Genomic DNA, 14,547 nt, shown 5'->3' with positions numbered 1-14,547 from the left:
ACATGTGTAGATTAAGTTGTAATCTAAAAGTTTAAATTTAAAATTTGAAATTTAAAATTTTAAAATTTGAAATTTGAAAGTTGTTCGAAATTTAAAATTCAAACATTTGAAATTCAAAATTTAAATTTAAAATTTTGAAATTTAAAATTTAAAATTCAAAATTCAAAAATTTGAAATTTGAAATTTAAAATTTGGTTGAAATTTCAAATTTGAAATTCAAAATTAAAATTCAAAATTTGAAATTCAAAAATTCAAAAATTTGAAATTTGAAATTTGTTTAAAATTTAAAATTCAAAATTCAAAATTTAAAATTTAAAATTTAAATTTTGAAATTGATATATTTAGATATACTTGATCCAAGTAGCAAGTAATCGAATTAGGTTGGTTGCCATGGCCATCCGATCATAGAAGAAAAGTAGGGTTTAAAGGCCCTCTCTTCCCATTCGATGGGGTCTCCTATGGCGGTAGGAGTGCCGCTGTAATTATATCCCATGCAGATGAAGCAGCGAAAGGACTTAATTATAAATGTTCAATTATAAAATTTATCATGAATGTGTTAGATTAGATCTAAAGAAATATTCATGATTTATTTTGATTGAGTTATTTTCTGTTATGTAATTAGCAATAGGATTGCTATTTATGAAATGTGCTGATCTATTTGTGAAATGAGTCAACATATTTGGTGAATAGAAAATAAAATCTTTCAATTTTAAAAATTATTTTTGAAAAATCAAACCCTGACCCATCAACCCAAATACTTAATTAAAAGAATTAAGTGTTGTCAAGTTGGTCTAGAATTGTGAATTAAGACCTAAGACAATTGCATAAATTTGTGGGTCAATGGGTTAGATGGATTAGATCCATAATTGGGTTAGACCTAAGGTTAGCTTAAAGAAATGGACTAAATTAGAGTAATTGGTCAAATCTAATCAAAAATTGAATTAGATTAGGTCAAGGACACTCTAGACTCAACTCCAATAGTTGTAGTTGAATGGGTTCATGTCTTTAACTAGACCAAGATGGACTTAATTTATGGCTACGCGATGGAACCTAATTTACTAAGTTGATCAAATTAAAACTAATGAACCGATTGGTGTCTAAGGTAAGTTCGACAGTTTGACCAGTGATTCTTAAGTGGGAGCTACTCGCATTGATTCGATCTCTGACGAGTTAATGGCATATCCCCACCACTGATCTCACTTACCTGGCCAACCTGGTGAGTTAGGTTTTGATTAGATCACTTGGTGATTAGGGCTCACCCATGTCATTAGGTAAATCAGTTTGATTGATTTAAGTGCTCCTAATGCCAACTTTAATTAAATTCTTTTTAATCTGACTTAGTGAAGTCAGTGGGAAGATTGAAATTGGCTGGATATTTTCTTCTCATCTATCTTTTAATAAAATTTTCAAAATTATTAGGTCCTAAAAATGATTAAGTTATAGTGATAACTAAATCATAGCCTCCCATTAAGTGAGTGATAATGAGTCCATTAGTTTAATAATCATTGGAGGCCCAAAGGCCTGGTGCTTATTGACTAATGAAATTATCATTCATAATATGATAATTTGGTTTGAGTCTTTCTGATGGTGGTCAGGTTGGTCGGCCAAAGTCGGGCCTGATCATTTATTGGTCTGATTCACCAAATCAAGTCATGTTAATGGTTGGACCTAACCAGATCTTTTCAGTGGAGGCCAAAGCCTACTGATTAGGTTCTGGGGTAAAATCAATTACTAGAAGTTGTTTAGAGAAATAACTGGTTATGAACCTACCCATAGATGCACATGGGTTGACCAACCAAAGTTGGGCTCGTGTGTAGTCTGTGTGGATTCTAGTACTCACTAAGGAATTAAAGTAATTCCTTAAATTAGAGGTTGAGGCTACCAGTTCATAAAAATACTGGAAGAAACTTTAGACTAAAGTCCAAGCCTTTAGTATTAATAATTTGTGTACTAATTAAGGTCTGATTTTCTTTTATGCAGCTATGGCCACTACCCTGTCGCTCCGGTCATTATTAGATAATGACAAGCTCATGGGACCTAATTTTGATAGCTGGTATCGAAAATTAAAAATCGTCCTTGAGCATGAGCAGATCCTTTATATAGTAATGGATCCGGCACCTGAGGAGCCAGCCTCGAACGCTGGAGGGACGGTCCGAGATACTTACCAGAAGTGGCTCAATGATCGCACCACCGTTCGGTGCATTATGCTGGCGGAAATGAATGATGAGTTCAGCTGCAGGTTCGAGAACGCCCAGTCTCAGGAGATGCTTCAAATGTTGAACGACTCCTTTGGCACGCCTGACGATGTTGAAAGGTACAAAACTAGTTGTGCCATTTTCAATGCTCGGATGAGGGATGGGGCCTCAGTCACTGATCATGTATTGTACATGATCGAAATGATTGAGCGCCTAAGTAAACTAGGATTTTCCCTACACAAGGAGCTCGGTAAGAATGCGATCCTTAATTCTTTGCCCAAGTCCTTCCTCCCCTTCCTTACTCATTTTCGAATGACAAAGCCTGCAGTGAACTACCACGGCTTGTTGGGGTTGCTGCAGAACTTTGAGAAGGACCACCAGCTCCATAAGGAGTCGGTGAATGTTGTGGGAGGGTCTTCTTCTGGTCGTCGACCCTTTAAGAAAGGGAAGAAGAACAAGAAGAAGAAAAATAAGAAGGTGAGCCACATGCTGGGACGTCTGCACAGGATTAGACCAAGAAGCGCAAGCTTGACCAGAGCCAGGTGGAGTGCTTCTTTTGCAAGAAGCTGGGGCACTGGAAGAGGAACTGTCCTCTATACATTGCCTCCCTGGACCCAAATAGGCCGAAGAAGAAGCAAGATAATTATATGATAACACCTTGCAACTTTTCTATTTGTGATACTACTGCCTGGGTATTGGATACCGAAAGCCCTTATCATATTTGCAATTTGATGCAGGGTCTGCAGGTCAGTAGGAGATTTGATGAAGGCGAGAGGTTCCTGAATGTTGGAGATGGAAGTAAAGTTCCAGTTCTAGCTTTAGGAATCATAAACCTTGTAATCAATTCTCGTAATATAATTCTGAGTGAATGTCACTATTGTCCAAGTTTTTATTAAATATTATTTCCGTAGGCCTTTTGGCCATGTACGGTTATGATTTTTTAATAAAAAAAAATATTTGCAATATCATTTTGAATGGTGTTACAATATTTGTTGGACAACTAAATAATAGAATTTACTTTCTATCACAACCTGTTAATGTGGTTCAAACCTCCGGTAAATACCCTAGAATAGATAATATGTCAGAAGTCTACCTTTGGCACTGTAGGCTAGGTCATATCAATAAGAACAGGATAAACAGGTTAGCTCAAGAAGGAATTCTTGAAGTTGGTGATTGTGAATCACTTCTAACCTGTGAGTCCTGTCTACTTGGGAAGATGACCAAGTCACCTTTTATTGGAAAAGGTGAGCGAGCCAGTGAACTCTTGGGTCTGGTACATTCTGATGTATGTGGATCCATGAGCTCAAGTGCAAGAGGTGGATATTTCTACTTCATAACCTTCACAAATGACCTATCGAGGTATGGGTATGTCTATTTAATGAAGCATAAGTCGGAGTCGTTTGAAATGTTCAAACTATTTCGAAATGAGGTAGAAAAATAAACTGGAAAGTGTATTAAAACTTTCGATCTGATCGAGGAGGTGAATATCTTTCCAATGAGTTTCTGACATATCTTGAAGAGAATGAGATTCTCTCTCAGTGGACTCCTCTTGGAACACCACAGCATAATGGTGTGTCTGAAAGGAGGAATCAGACCTTGTTGGACATGGTCCGATCCATGATGGGGTTTGCTGGTCTGTCGATCTTCCTCTGGGGATATGTACTCAAATCGGCTTGTTACCTTCTAAATAGGGTTCCGAGTAAGTTTGCAACCAAAATGTCATATTAGTTATGGATAGGACGTAAGCCAGTACTCTCGCACCTGAGGATTTAGGGGTGTCCGGCTTATGTTAAACGTTTAATTACGGACAAGCTTGGACCTAGGTCTGACAAGTGTAATTTCATAAGGTACCCAAAAGAGACCAAAGGGTATTATTTCTACCTAGCTGATGAGCAAAAGGTGTTTGTCAGTCTTAAGGCAATCTTTTTAGAAAAGGAGTTCCTTGGTGAAGGGACTATTGCCTCTAAGGTCGAACTTGAGAAAGTTTGGCAGGTGAAAAAATTGACACAAGTAGCTGAACCTGAACCAGATTTGGTTAGTCCAAATCCGAAGCCCATTGTTGATGCACCCTTAAGGCGATCTGGTAGAGTACCACATCAACTGGACAGATACTATGATTTCTTGGTCTGGGACGAAGATCCTATCGAACTTGATGAAAATGATGAGGATCCGATCACCTACATAGATGCAATGTAGAGACCTGACTCTGAGAAATGGCTAGAGGCCATGAAATCTGAAATGGAGTCCATGAAGGTCAATGATGTGTGGACATTGGTTGACCCACTCGAAGGAGTAAAACCCATAGGGTGTAAGTGGGTCTTCAAGAGGAAGAGGGGTGCAGACGGAAAGGTGGAGACCTATAAAGCTCGTCTGGTTGCCAAGGGATATCGTCAACGTTATGGTATTGACTATGACGAGATGTTTTCTCCTGTGGCAGTACTCAAATTCATTCGGATTATTCTTGCGATAGCTGCCCATCTGGACTATGAAATCTGGCAGATGGATGTGAAGACAGCTTTCCTAAACGGAGAGCTGGACGAAGAGGTGTATATGATACAACCTGAAGGATTCACATCCACAGATGAGTCTAAGGTGTGCAGGCTATAGAGGTCCATTTATGGACTTAAACAGGCATCCCGAAGTTGGAACATACATTTTGATAGGACGATCAAGACGTATGGCTCCGTTAAGAATGGAGAAGATATGGGGAAAAATAGTGCAGGGGTAAAATGGTAATTTTAAAATTTTTTCAAAATCACTATTTTACAGAAAAAATTATTAATTAATCTAATTAATTAATAAAAATTTATCCTATACTAAGATCTAAATATGATATATAGCATGCATGCATTTAAATTTGAAATTTAAATTTGAACAGTAAACACTTTACTGTAATGTATTCAGAACATAATACCTTTGTGCGGGTAGTAGATCATCATAATTTGATCACCGTCGAGAGAGTCTGATCATCGCGATGCAGCCACACAATGTGTCTGGTCTCTGCAGATCATCCATACGAAGCTCTCGATCTGATCGACTCTTCACGAGTGCTAGCTCGTTGTAGAGCCCTTTCGACGGTCGATGCTGATCGAACTTCTTCGATTGATGTTTGTCGATTCTTCAGATACTCTGAATCATCAGCAGACATGTTTGAGAGAATGTTGAAGATCTCTCTAAAATTTGATGGGATCACGACACTCGTAGCTCACCTTCTCACTTCCCAAACTCCAGGCTGAAACCCTGAAGAACTCACTGAAATCATGCGCACACTTTTTCTTTCTTTTCTTTCTTTTTCTCTCGGAAGGATATTAACCTTCACCTTGCACACAAGGATTCCACATGTCTAGATTTTCTCTCCAAAATTTTTCTTTCACACACCCCACTCTTCTCCTCCTTTTAAAATAATGTCAAACGTCTTATCCACGTGAGAGGATAAAGATGAGTAATTGCACATTTGAATTCAAATCAAATTTTGAATTCAAATGGAAACCAATTTATTCTTATCCACTAAGGGCATGAGAAGAGGAGGGCGTGGCTTAATTTGTGCATGAGTGATTTCATGAGAAATATTTTCTCGTGTAATAAATGGGGCATTAAAAGAGGATAAGGTCAAGGCGCTAAGATTGGTTGCTCATTTAAATTCAATCTTTGTTTTGAATTTGAATGGCCAACCAATCATCCTTATCCACTCATATGGCTCATTAAAGTAGGGCATGAGGAGGGCTTTGCATGAGAAAAAATTCATGAGAACTTCCTTCTTGAGAATTCGAAAGGGTGCAGTGGAAGTGAGGTGGCGCAGGGAGAATGGGTCAAGGTGGTTTCATTATTTAAACCAACCTAATTGAACTAAATAAGTTAGACCCAATTAGACTAATTTAAACCCAACTAAATTAGGCTTAATTAGGCTCAATAAAATCTTAATCAAATCAAAAATTCATTAAGCCCAACCCTTGATCATATCAGGGACCAAATTATCTCGACGATTAGGTCAACTCTTAACCTAATCGAGTCAAACCCAACTGAATCCAATTCAATTGGACTTGATCCAAAATTAATTACTCAATCAAATTGAGTTAATTAGTGATCAAATCACTAATTAAACCTCTCAAAAATATTGAGTCCAAATCCGATGGATAATCGGGCATCAGAATTCATCGATATGTAACCCTGATCGAAGAGTCCTAAACCAGTGGGACTCTTGACCTCGATACTCAAAATGTGTGGAATTCATGATCAGAGAATCCTGATTCTCGATCATGAAATCCCAGACATGAAGGACTCTTCACCAACTATCAGATCAGATAGGAACCTCTAATGTGTGTGACCCCGCAGGTTCGAATCTAAGCCGGTAGCACAGGAACCAATTCCTGTACTAATCGAAGTGACCATCTAGCAATGGTACCTGACAATCGGATAGGTCGAATGGTCACAATCGCAACACTCAAAACCTACATGAATATGGTTACTGTATAATTCATCCTTTTGACCTCTGTGTTTAGGATGACTCAGGGTTAAACTGTCCACCCTGATTAGATCATCCGAATCGTGCTCAACTCAAACAGTCCTGTGACTCCTCACAAAGACTACCCTGGTCAAGATTTTACTAAATTGAAACATGACTGTACACAGCTCCTAAACTGGAGTGGTCAATCCCATCTTGACACACACACCGACAAGTCAAGTACTTGACTACACCCAGCAGCCTTCCGTCACTGAATTAGAAATTCAGGTAGTCCAATGCCTAAGTGCAGTGAGTTGCTTGCAAGTCACCGTGACGGTCTCTGGTCAGAGGGATATTTATACCCATATTCTATCGGAGCAAATCTTGACAGTAGAAATAGCTCCAGAGTCGGTCACGTTCAGTGCAGATGTACCCTTACATCTCACCTGTATGCCATACCAGTGTCTCCACACTCATTGGTTAAGAGGACAACCAACCTATATGGCATACAACGACCTATGCTTGATAAATGTTGTCGTCTTTGGTAACAACGTATCATTTGGTCGCGAACAGATTTAAGGACTAAACGATAAATCCTCCTTTGTCGTGTCTAAATAGTCCTAAGGACTTCACCACAACATAGGAGTTCATTAGAAGATAAAATATTTTATGATAAAAAATATCAAAATAATTTTTATTAATTCATAATTCATGTACATATACAAAAATGAGCACAACCGTCAACAGACTGACGATTGGCTTTGAGATACTATTCACAATAATCTCCCACTTGGCCTAAAGCCAATTGGTGCAGTATCTAATACCCATCTTTGACTTGTAGTCGTCGAACTCCTTCACCACAATGGCTTTAGTGAATGGATCGGCCAGTTTCTTCTTTCCGTCAATCTTCTGAAGGTTGACGTCACCTCGATTCATAATTTCTCGGATGAGATGGTAGCGGCACAGAATATGCTTCGTCCGCTGGTGTGCCTTCGGTTCCTTTGCCTGAGCAATGGCTCCAGAGCAGTCACAGTAGAGCAGAACTAGACCAACAAGAAAGGGTGCTACTCCAAGCTCGGTGATGAACTTCCTCAGCCATACCGCTTCTTTGGCAGCATCTGATGCAGCGACATACACCGTCTCGCAAACTGAATCAGTCACAGTGTGTTGCTTGAAACTCTTCCAGCAGATAGCCCCACAATTAAGGATAAAAATAAATCCCAACACACTTTTGCTGTCATCATGATCAGACTGAAAACTAGAGTCTGTAAACCCTATAAGTCTCAAGTCCGATTCATCATAAACAAGCCACTGGGCCTTAAAATTTCTTAAATACTTCAGGATGGTTTTAACAATCTTTCAGTGATTCTCCCCTAGATCAGATTGGTATCTACTCACTACCCCTAGTGAGTATGCCACATCTGGTTGTATACATGTCATGGCATACATGATAGATCCCACTGTCGAAGCATATGGAATCCTACCCATACGCTCTCTCTCTTGAGGTGTTGTCGGACAATCCCTCTTCGAGAGAGAAATTTTATGGCCTATCGGTAGATAGCCTTTCTTGAAATTCTCCATGCTGAACCTCTTCAGCATGGTATCTATGTACGTAGACTGGGATAAACCAAGCAACCTTTTAGATCTATCCCTATAGATCCTCATCCCTAGGATGTAGGAAGCTCCTCCCAAATTCTTCATGGAGAACTATGATGATAGTCAAATCTTTATTCCCTGTAATGCAGGGACATCATTCCCAATTAAGAGAATATCATCCACATACAATACAAGAAATACCACTACTGGACCATTAGCCCACTTATAAATACAGGGCTCTTCTCCGTTCTTAACGAAGCCATACATCTTGATCGTCCTATTAAAATGTATGTTCCAACTCCAGGATGCCTACTTAAGTCCATAATGGACCTCTGTAGTCTACACATCTTAGACTCATCAGTGGATGTGAATCCTTCAGGTTGTATCATATACACCTCTTCATCCAGCTCTCCGTTTAGGAAAGCTATCTTCACATCCATCTGCCAGATTTCATAGTCCAGATGGACAGCTATCGTAAGCATAATTCGAATGGATTTGAGTATTGCCACAGGAGAAAATGTCTCGTCATAGTCTATACCATAACGTTGACAATATCCCTTGGCAATCAGACGGACTTTATAGGTTTCCACCTTTCCGTCTGCGCCCCTCTTCCTCTTGAAGACCCACTTACACCCTATGGGTTTTACTCCTTCGGGTGGGTCAACCAATGTCCACACATCGTTGACCTTCATGGACTCCATTTCAGATTTCATGGCCTCTAGCCATTTCTCAGAGTTGGGTCTCTGCATTGCATCCATATACGTGATCGGATCCTCATCGTTTTCATCAAGTTTGATAGGATCGTTATCCCGGACCAAGAAACCATAGTATCTATCCGGTTGACGTGGTACTCTACCAGATCGCCTTAAGGGTGCTTGAACAATGGGCTCCAGATCTGATCTAATCAAATCCGGTTCAGGTTCAGCAACTTGCGTCGGATTTTTCACTCATCGAATTTCATCAAGTTCGACCTTAGAGGCAACAGTCCCTTCACCAAGGAACTCTCTTTTCAAAAAGATTGCCTTAAGGCTGACAAACACTTTTTGCTCATCAGCTAGGTAGAAGTAATACCCTTTGGTCTCTTTTGGGTACCCTATAAAATTATACTTGTCAAACCTAGGTCCAAGCTTGTCCGTAATTAAACATTTAACATAAGCCGGACACCCCCAAACCCTAAGGTGCGAGAGTACTGGCTTACGTCCTATCCATATCTCATATGGCATTTTGGTTATAGACTTACTCGGAACCCTATTTAAAAGGTAACAAGCCGATTCGAGTGCATATCTCCAAAGAAAGATCGGCAGATCAGCAAACCCCATCATGGATCGAACCATGTCCAACAAGGTCCGATTCCTCCTTTCAGACACACCATTATGCTGTGGTGTTCCAGGAGGTGTCCACTGAAAGAGAATCCTATTCTCCCCAAGACATGTCAGAAAGTCATTGAAAAGGTATTCACCTCGTCGATCAGATCGAAGAGTTTTAATACACTTTCCAATTTATTTTTCTACCTCATTTCGGAATAGTTTGAACATTTCAAACGACTCCGACTTATGCTTCATTAAATAGACAAACCCATACCTTGATAGATCGTCTGTGAAGGTTATGAAGTAGAAATATCCACCTCTTGCACTGGAGCTCATGGGTCCACATACATCAGAATGTACCAGAGCCAAGAGTTCACTTGCTCGCTCACCTTTTCCAGAAAAAGGTGACTTGGTCATTTTATTAAGAAGACAGGACTCACAGGTTGGAAGTGATTCATAATCACCTACTTCAAGAATTCCTTCTTGAGCCAACCTGTTTATCCTGTTCTTATTGATATGACCTAGCCTACAGTGCCAAAGGTAGACTTCTGACACATTATCTATTCTAGAAAGTTTATCGGAGGTTTGAACCACATTAACAGGTTGTGAAAGAAAGTAAATTTCATTATTAAGTTATCCAACAAACATTGTAACACCATTCAAAATGATATTGCAAACATTTTCTTTTATTAAAAATTGATAACTGTTCATGGCCAAAAGGCCTACAGAAATAATATTTAATAAAAAGCTAGGACAATAGTGACATTCATTCAGAATTATATTTCGAGAATTGATTACAAGGTACATGATTCCTAATGCTAGAACTAAAACTTTGCTTCCATCTCCAACGTTCAGGAATCCCTCACCTTCATCAAATCTCCTACTGACCTGTAGATCCTGCATCGAATTGCAAATATGATAAGGGCTTCTGGTATCCAATACCCAGGCAGTAGTATCACAAATGGAAAAGTTGCAAGGTGTTATCATATAAGTACCTTGCTTCTTCTTCGGTCTGTTCGGATCCAGTGAGGCAATGTATAGAGGACAGTTCCTCTTTCAGTGCCCCTGCTTCTTGCAAAAGAAGCACTCTGCCTGGCTCTGTTCGGGCTTGCGCTTCTTGGTCTGACCCTGTGCAGACATCCCAACATGCGGCTGTACCTTCTTATTCTTCTTCTTCTTGTTCTTCTTCCTTTCCTTAAAGGGTCGACGACCAGAAGAAGACCCTCCCACAATATTTTTTGACTCCTTATGGAGCTGGTGGTCCTTCTCAAAGTTCTGCAGCAACCCCAACAAGCCGTGGTAGTTCACTGCAGGCTTTGTCATTCGAAAATAAGTAAGAAAGGAAAGGTAGGACTTGGGCAGAGAATTAAGGATCGCATCCTTATCGAGCCGCTCGTGCAGGAAAAAGCCCAGTTTACTTAGGTGCTCAATCATTTCGATCATGTACAGTACATGATCAGTGACTGAGGCTCCATCCCTCATCCGAGCATTGAAAATGGCACAACTAGTTTTGTGCCTTTCAACATCGTCAGGCGTGCCAAAGAAGTCGTTCAACATTTGAAGCATCTCCTATCGTTGGGCGTTCTCGAACCTACGGCTGAACGCATCATTCATTGCCGCCAGCATAATACATCGAACGGTGGTGCGGTCGTTGAGCCACTTCTGGTAAGTATCTCAGACCACCCCTCTAGCATTCGGGGCTGGCTCCTCAGGTGCCGGATCCGTTACTACATAAAGGATCCGCTCATGCTCAAGGATGATTTTTAATTTTTGATATCAGCTATCAAAATTAGGTCCCATGAGCTTGTCATTATCTAATAATGACCAGAGCGAAAGGGTAGTGGCCATAGCTGCATAAAAAAAAAACCAGACCTATATTAGTACATAAATTAATAATACTAAAGACTTGGACTTTAGTCTAAAGTTTCTCCCAGTATTTTTACGAATTGGTAGCCTCAACCTCCAATTCGAGGAATTACTTTAATTCCTTAGTGGGTACTAGAATCCACACAGACTACACACGAGCCCAACTTTAGTTGGTCAACCCATGTGTATCTATGGGTAGGTTCATAATCAGTTGTTTCTCTAAATAACTTCTAATAATTGATTTTGCCCCAGAACCTAATCAGTAGGCTTTGGCCTCCACTGAAAGGATCTGGTTAGGTGCAACCATTAACATGATTTGATTTGGTGAATCGGACCAATAAATGATCAGGCCCGACTTTGGCCGGCCAACCTGACCACCATCAGAAAGACTCAAACCAAATTATCATATTATAAATGATAATTCTATTAGTCAATAAGCACCAGGCCTTTGGGCCTCCAATGATTATTAAACTAATGGACTCATTATCACTCACTTAATGGGAGGCTATGATTTAGTTATTAATATAACTTAATTATTTTTAGGGACCTAATATTTTTTGAAGATTTTATTAAAGAATCAAAGAGAAGAAAAATTACCAGCCAATTTCAATCCTCCCACTGACTTCACCAAGTCAGATAAAAAAAGAATTTAATTAAGCCAGCATTAGAAGCACCTAAATCAGTCAAACTAATTTACCTAATGACATGGGTGAGCCCTAATCACCAAGTGATCTAATCAAAACCTAATTCATCAGGTTGGCCAGGTAAGTGAGATCAGTGGTGGGGATAAGCCATTAACTCGTCAGAGATTGAATCACTGCGAGTAGCTCCCGCTTAAAAACCACTGGTCAAACTGCCAAACTTACCTTAGACACCAACCGGTTCATTAGTTTTAATTTGATCAACGTAGTAAATAGGGTTCCACCGCGTAGCCATGAATTAAGTCCATCTTGGTCTAGTTAAAGACATGGACCCATTCAACTACAACTATTGGAGTTGAATCTAGAGTATCCTTGACCAAATCTAATTCAATTTTTGATTAGATTTGACCAATTACTCTAATTTAGTCTATTTCTTTAAGCTAACCTTAGGTCTAACCCAATTATGGACCTAATCCATCTAACCCATTGCCCCACAAGTTTATACAATTATCTTAGGTCTTAATTCATAATTTTAGACCTACTAGACAACACTTAATTCTTTTAATTAAGTATTTGGGCTGATAGGTTAGGGTTTGGCATTTCGAAAATAATTTTTAAATTTGAAAGGTTTTATTTTCTGTTCACCAAATATGTTGACTCATTTCACAAATAGATCAGCACATTTCATAAATAGCAATCCTATTGCTAATTACATAACAGAAAATAACTCAATCAAAATAAATCATGAATATTCCTTTAGATCTAATCTAACACATTCATGATAAATTTTACAATTGAATCTGTATAATTAATTCCTTTCACTGCTTCATCTGCATGGGATATAATTGCAGCGGCACCCCTACCGCCATTGGAGACCCCATCGAATGGGAGGAGAGGGCCTTTAAACCCTACTTTTCTTCTATGACTGAATGGCCATGGCAACCAATCCAATTCGATTACTTGCTACTTGGATTAAGTATATCTAAATATATCAATTTTAAAATTTAAATTTTAAATTTTAAATTTTTGAATTTCAAATTTTAAATTTTAAATTTTGAATTTCAAATTTGAAATTTCAACCAAATTTTAAATTTCAAATTTTAAATTTTAAATTTTAAATTTTTGAAAATTCAAATTTCAAATTTTGAATTTCAAATTTTTAAATTTTGAATTTTGAACAACTTTCAAAATTCAAATTTTAAATTTTGAATTTCAAATTTCAAATTGTAAACTTTTAGATTACAACTTAATCTATGCATGCAAATATATATATCATATCTAAGAACCCGCTCTGATACCATTTGTGGGAAAAAATAGTGCAGGGGTAAAATAGTAATTTTAAAACTTTTTCAAAATTACTATTTTACAGTGAAAATTATTAATTAATCTAATTAATTAATAAAAATTTATCCTACACTAGGATCTAAATATGATATATAGCATGCATGCATTTAAATTTGAAATTCGAATTTGAACAGCAAATACTTTACTGTAATGTGTTCAGAACACAATACCTTTGTGCGGATAGTAGATCGCCATAATCTGACTACCGTCGGGAGAGTCTGATCATCGTGATACAGCCACATAGCATGTCTGACCTCTGTGGATCATCCACATGAAGCTTCCGGTCTGATCGACTCCTCACGAGTGCTAGCTCGTTGTAGAGCCCTTTCGACGGTCGATGCTGATCGAACTCCTTCGATTGATGTCTGTCGATTCTTCAGATGCTTCGGATCATCAGCAGACATACTTGAGAGGATGTTGAAGATCTTTCTAAAATTTAGTGGGCTCACAATACTCGTAGCTCACCTTCTCACTTTCCGAACTCCAGGCTGAAACCTTGAAGAACTCACTGAAATCTTGTGCATACTTTTTCTTTCTTTTCTTTCTTTTTCTCTCGAAAGGATATTGACCTTCACCTTGCACACAAGGATTCCTCACACCTAGATTTTCTCTCCAAAATTTTTCTTTCACATGCCCCACTCTTCTCCTCCTTTTAAAACAATGTCAAACGTCTTATCCACGTGAGAGGATAAAGATGAGTAATTGCACATTTGAATTCAAATAAAATTTTGAATTCAAATGGAAATCAATTTATTCTTATCCACTAAGGGCGTGAGAAGAGGAGGGCATGGCTTAATTTGTGCATGAGTGATTTCATGAGAAATATTTTCTCGTGTAATAAATGGGGCGTTAAAAGAGGATAAGGTCAATGTGCTAAGATTGGTTGCTCATTTAAATTCAAATTTTGTTTTGAATTTGAATGGCCAACCAATCATCCTTATCCATTCATATGGTGCATTAAAGTAGGGCGTGAGGAGGGCTTTGTATGAGAAAAAATTTATGAGAACTTCCTTCTCGTGAATTCAAAAGGGCACAGTAGAAGTGAGGTGGCGCAGGGAGAATGGGTCAAGGTGGTTTCATTATTTAAACCAACCTAATTGAACCAAATAAGTTAGGCCCAATTAGACTAATTTAAATCCAACTAAATTAGGCTTAAT

The sequence above is a fragment of the Elaeis guineensis genome, chromosome 6 (assembly GCF_000442705.2).
Source record: "Elaeis guineensis isolate ETL-2024a chromosome 6, EG11, whole genome shotgun sequence".
NCBI lineage: Eukaryota > Viridiplantae > Streptophyta > Magnoliopsida > Arecales > Arecaceae > Elaeis > Elaeis guineensis.
This window is presented reverse-complemented; position numbering follows the sequence as displayed.